Source organism: Xiphophorus maculatus, chromosome 1 (genome assembly GCF_002775205.1).
Source record: "Xiphophorus maculatus strain JP 163 A chromosome 1, X_maculatus-5.0-male, whole genome shotgun sequence".
In the NCBI taxonomy this organism is placed as follows: Eukaryota; Metazoa; Chordata; class Actinopteri; order Cyprinodontiformes; family Poeciliidae; genus Xiphophorus; species Xiphophorus maculatus.
In genome coordinates this window covers 28,789,192-28,795,339 of record NC_036443.1, presented here as the reverse complement: position 1 = coordinate 28,795,339, position 6,148 = coordinate 28,789,192, and the positions used below count along the sequence as shown (strand labels likewise).

The window sequence follows — 6,148 nt, the reverse complement described above, 5'->3', positions numbered from 1 at the left end:
TCTGCAACAAGTCAGAAACTCTGTTTTTGACTAATCCTGGTAAAAGTTAAACTTAACCAGAGTCTGCAACCTTCATGTTACCTCTGTGTCTGACGTTCTCCTGTCTGCACCTGAGCGAAAGAAAAGGTGAAAAAAATGTAGAAGAATAAATAAAAATGTGAACAACTGCTTCCCATGAATGTAATTTGTAAAACTCTTTTGTTTGTTGGTCGCATTTAAATATGCACATTAAATAAGCCTCAGTTTACCGTTGGCTCTCGTCCTCCATTTGTAAAGCAGAATTAGAAAAGCGGCTATTGAGACGCCAGTCGCCGTGGCAACTCCACCGAAAATCAGAGGAAGAGCTTGAAGCAAAAGTCAATTATACATTCAAAACCAGATTTTAAACTGAATATAATCAACTGTGAAACACAAAGAGCTAGGAAATAAATGCATTTCAGCCCATTTTAAGCTCTACAAATTGCACTGGGTTAATTTAAAGTAAAATCAGGTTGAAGGTTGGGTTTTTGTAAAAAATCAAGTAAATAACCAAAACAACAGCGTGTGATGTGAAGGTAAATCACCTGATAGGCTGATTGGTTTGGATGCTGCTGATGTGGTTGAAGGACGTCCTGCAGTTTCTGGTAAAAAAAAAAAAAAAACATAATCAGTGAGGTTTAATTATTTTTTTGCAAGATAAAGCTTGGATGATATTTATAATGCATGAAAACTGGATTAGTGGGTTTTTGGATTTTATTGGTTCACTTAAAAAACAGGTGATTCAAGTTAAATAAATTAATTGGTCACAAGTAATTGAATGAAGTTTGTCAAACTTATTTATTTAAACTTGGATAAACTTAAACTTGGATAAACATAATTTGATTACATGTGACCAATTAACACAATATATGTTAAGTTAGGTCACCTGTTTACTTTTTTCAGTGTTTTGTTTATTCTGTTGTTTTGCTCTGCCAGTTTATTCCTTTGGGTTTGTTTCATTATTTGTTCTTATGTTCTGTTCTTTGTGCATCTGGATTTTATTTCCTTAGTTCTGCACTTTCTTTGCCTTCTAGTTCTACACTTTCTAGATTTCTTTTTCATGAGTGATTACATTTTCCTCTTTTCTATTCCATCTCAAATGCCCTTAATGGAGAAAGCAAATGGATCCAATTCGGTGGTAATTTACAATGTTTCAGTTTTAAATATTTCCTCTTATTTCACAGAATAAAGATTTAATCTGGATTTCAGCAGAGATTGAGAACGAACAGAACAATAATGCACTTTATTCAGACAGACTGAGGAACTCACTGTGTAAATCTGTACTGGAAACTCTTTGAAACTGAAGACTGCTGATCACTGGGTTTTGTGAAGTGAGTTCTGAAGAGTCCAGATTCTCAAACGGGTTCTTTGTTGTTCGTATTAAGTTCCCATCAGTAACTGTGTTCCCTAGAAACAACACAGAAATTAGTTCTCAAATACCATTTTGCTTAATTTTTCATAAATCAGCCATGATTAATACATCATCTGTGTAGTAAACAATCTGCTTGTTGTAAATGCTTTGTAAATTGGTTGTTCTTTTAAATTGAACATCCAAATGTTTTCTATGATGTGATTTTAATTTAATTTATTATCTAAAGGAAACACTGCAATTGCTAAAACGTTATTTTTAACATCAGCAGAATAATGACATAGATATGCGCAGATTTGTAATGAAAACGCAGCTTTTGGTTGTATAGCAAAGTGTGCTCTGATGTGGATGGTTTGTGACGTGATGCACTTCAGAGATACACGAGGGATCAACTTTCAACCTTCTGGTGAGATCTCTCAGAAAGACGATCTAATCTGATCTGTCTTGATCAAACTGTTTTTTTCTTTTTGAGCTACCGTCTGGGGATTTAATTTCAGTCTGAGCCATTTATGTTAAATAACATTTTCATGATGGATTCCAACATGGAGTCGTTTCCTCTAGAGAAAATGTATAAATTCTCTGGCTGCAGTGTCTCATCTGAGTCTGTTTCTTCATGGAGGTGATGAAATTGTCACACAATCAATTACATGTTAGTCACTTTGGGAGCAGCTGCTGAGTCAGCAAGCTGCTCTTACTTTGGCTCAGAAGCTGAAGGGACTCATTGCTGCCATGACATCTTTCCACTAACAATGCAGATATATGAGGTCTAGCAGAAAAACACTGAAACTGACTTAGAATGATTTTTTCTTTTGTTAACTACAAATTTATTTGATAACCCAGTACAGCACACTTTAGATACACCCAATAGCTTCACAAGCTTGGATAAACATGTAAAAACACAACTTTCATTTGTTCATTCAGTGCAATCAGGAGTAGAGCAGCCAATGTGAGATAAATAATAAAGAAACTGACCAAAACAATAGATTGATTACTTTGGTCAAAAAGGTAAAAAAATAAACTGAAACAAGCCTTCTGTCAAAACACACTTCTGGGAACTTTGTACCTGGCAGCCATCTTGGTAGGTATCCATAGCTAACTGTCAAGGCAGTTGCTATGACAACAATAAACAAGCCACAAGCTTTGAATAAGCTCTCGCTTCTTTCCTATCTCACTTATAAACAAACTTATAAGCGCTGTGCTTGTCTACCAACATGGCGATTCAAATCACTTCCGGTTCAGGCTTGTGAGCAATGTATCAGGATTTATAAATATAATGTAAAATAATTTTTTTAAATGACGTATTTCAGAGTGCAAAACATAGAGTTAGACTGAATAGATCCGCCCTTGTGGATTGGGCACATTGTTACCCAATCTAGAATTTCTTCGATATCGGGACAGATATTGATATCGGATCAGTGCATTTTTACTTTCCACTACAATCCCATTAAAATGTTTTCTACGCTGATCGACGTTCTGAAATGTGTTAAATCTGCAGCTAAATATCAACAATATTAAGTCTTCAGTGTGACTGTGTAGCTTTGAACCAACATTGTTTAAGTTTAGGGAGAAACTCACCTTCAATAACTCTGATTTCGAATATTTCCTCATATAACTCAGACAGCGATGACCCGGCTACTCCACACCTGTACCGTCCAGAATGGGACGTTCTCAGCTCTCTGACGGTCACCTGCAGATTTCCATTACGATACCTGAGGTGGAAACTCCCATTCTGAGCATCCACTGACTTTGTGGCGATGATGACGTTGTCGTGTTTACATTCCTCTCTGCATAAATATTTGCTGCCGCCTCCAACCAGAGTGAACGGAAACTCGAAGGAGACGTTTTGTCCTTCGGCTGCTGTGTAAATGGGAAATCCTGCTGCTGTGCTACTGAGAAAAGATACTCCTGGAAAACAAAGATTTAAAAGAGTCAGTGTTTTGGGGATTCCTTTGAGTAGATAACTGCACCTAGATGTGCGTTTTGTGGATGTCATGAGATCTCCAGGCCTCCAATATGTTTTGAGTTTATGTGGAAAAAGCCGTAAAGTTTGGCTTTGACCATATTAGGTAATATTTTTAGGAAAGCGACTGAGTTTGAAACTTTGAGTGGAGGTACGGTTAGACAATATGGCTTAAAAATAAAATCTCTGGTTTTTATACCTACTATATTAAGGTAAAAAATATTTTCTGATAAAACTACTACTTCATTCTCCTGAATATTACGACTTTTTCTCATATTATTTCAACTTTATTCTCGTAATCTAAACTTTTTACCGTTGTAGAATTGACCTGAATTGAAAATACAAATAAATAGAAGCTATAAAACATGCTTGTTAAATAATAAGTAGGGAAGTATAGTATGTAGTGAATACAAAGAGGAAGCAGGAAGAAAACATGAGGAGAAAAAGAAAAAACAGAAGGAAAAAATCTAAGATTTTATCAATAAAGTTTTGTAGGAACTTTGAGTTTAACTGTGTGTGACTTAGACATGAAACTATGTTTTAAAACTGTCAAAAACCTAAATACAATGAACAGGTTACAATTGCAAGCATTTAAAGGCATTGAATCATGTATATTTAAATTATATATATTTTAAAAATTGTTGAAAAAAAGAAGAGAGAAGAAGAATCTCTAAACAATCCAAACATTTCTTGATAAAAGAGAGATAAATAATCCACAACAAGCATAAAAATATTCAAAAAAGACCAAAACCAGCACTGTGGCTGAATGATAAGAAATAAACTCTGAATATTGTTTATGAAAAAACAAGAATATAAAAGAGGATAGTTTTATATTAACCAGTTACATTTGGCTTTAACTCTAATTTTTATAAGAATCTCTTAGTTTTTCTTGGTGATAAAATCTCAAAGTGTCAGTTTAGTCAGACATTTGTTTACTTATTTCTTCAAAATGCAGCCCAAAACCATTTCTTTATTACACTTACAGACAAAATACAGACGAATTAAAAGGACTGAAGCGCAAAAATAATTTACATGGTTGTGAATTTGTCATGTGCTGCAGAGACAATAAAATAAACATGTAAACAATAATTAAATCGTCCCCCACCTGTTAGGAAGCAGAAGAGCAGAGTTTGTTGTTTCTCCATTATGAATTTAATTCTGAAAAGTCCAAACTGTGACTGATGGGTTTGTGTTTTTGTTCTCCTCCCTTCCTGTCTTCCTCTGTCTCATTCATTCATTCAGACGCTGGTTGTCTCTTTAGCAGATGACGCTACTGCCAACTTCTCTGTCACTTCTTCTTCTTTTTAACTTCTCTGACTCATCCAGATGACGTTTAATGTGCGATGGGATTTTCTGCTGATGTTTGCAATTTTAGTTACTGCTCAAAATACATAAAAATACAAACAAAACAAAATTTGTACTAATTTTAAATCGTTTGTTATGTTTTCGTTGTATTTTTTTTTTTACTGTGAAATAAATTGCTGCGCTTGAAACTGTTCAAGCGACAATTTTTCCTACATATATACTTTTGAATAATTTTAGCGGTTAAAAATTTGACTACATTGTGTTTTTTGGGGGGTTAGAATAGAAACAGTCACGCTAATAATTTAAGGGATTTAAATCTTATTCACAATCAGTAATAATAAAAAGAATTCCCTTAACAAATACTATGCTCCAACATCTAGTCAACAATACGATATAAAAACGTTTTGACTTTTTTCTACTTCATTTTATTTCAAAATAAAAGCCTCTCACTGAAACCAGAGGGAAAAACACAGTCAGCTATAAAAATGTCACAATTTAAGACAGAAAAGTTTTTAAACCAGGATGTCTATGGAAATATATTCGGAAAATATTAGTTGCGTATGTGATGACTTTACATCAGAATCAATTTTAATTATTAAACGAATAATAACGCTGAAGATTTGTGTTATGGATTAATTTTGCGCATGCGTGCAACTGATAGATTTATGGTTGTAGTTCCAGCCGTCGTCCAGCAGATGGCGGTGTTTGCTGGGTTTGTTTCCTCTGAACGCTGTATCGCTGTTTGAACCACTAACTGACTGGGAATGTCAAAAATGTGACAACAAAAATATGCAGATATGAACTGTGGACAAAAATAATTTGTTTTTTCACTATTTTTAATTTACAGAGAGAACATCTGAGCTTCAGCTCTAGCTGTTTACATCCTATGAAACAAGTTAATGCAGTCACATTTTATGATACACCTTTGTAATTCCTGGTTGAAAACGTGATTTTTCCTCAAGAAAATCAGTTGTTCGGTCATTTATTCAACTAAACCTTTCATAAAATCAATGAATGAGACTGTCAAATATATATTGCATCATTAAGTGTTTCAATCTGTTCAATCCTCAGGAGTTTACTTCCATTTTTAACATTTTGAATAAACTATTAGTGTAAATAATTTACATGTTTATTATGTTTAAAGCTCATTTGCCTCATACTGTCATTTTTTATTATTATTTTCAGGTAGGTGACATTTTATTTTAGTTTCTGTAATATTTGTGTTCTTAACTAGCTTAAGTTCTTTTTATTATTATTTTAAACTATTTATTTGTGCATTTTTGTTTTCAGAGCTCTCTTGTTTGTGGTTTGACATCTAGCATCTCTTTTTAGATGTCCGTATACAAGAAGCTCCTGCTCTGCATGGTACTCTGCCTTCAGGAAGTCATTTTAACCCTTTACAACATTTTTACCTGCGTTGTTCTGAGAGTAGCTCATATAATGAGCTCAGCAGATGTTCCACCAGCTGTTTGCTAATTGATGTGGGCTAGTCTGAA

At 34.0% G+C, this 6,148-nt stretch overlaps 1 long non-coding RNA gene across 1 annotated transcript; it reads right to left on the bottom strand.

The window, feature by feature from the left end:
* Positions 1 to 251: 251 nt before the first annotated feature.
* Positions 252 to 1,382, bottom strand: LOC111606507. Its single transcript, XR_002752054.1, has 3 exons — positions 1,288 to 1,382; positions 564 to 620; positions 252 to 344 (listed from the first exon to the last, which is right to left on the bottom strand). It is a non-coding gene; the product is annotated as an uncharacterized LOC111606507 (long non-coding RNA).
* Positions 1,383 to 6,148: the final 4,766 nt, after the last annotated feature.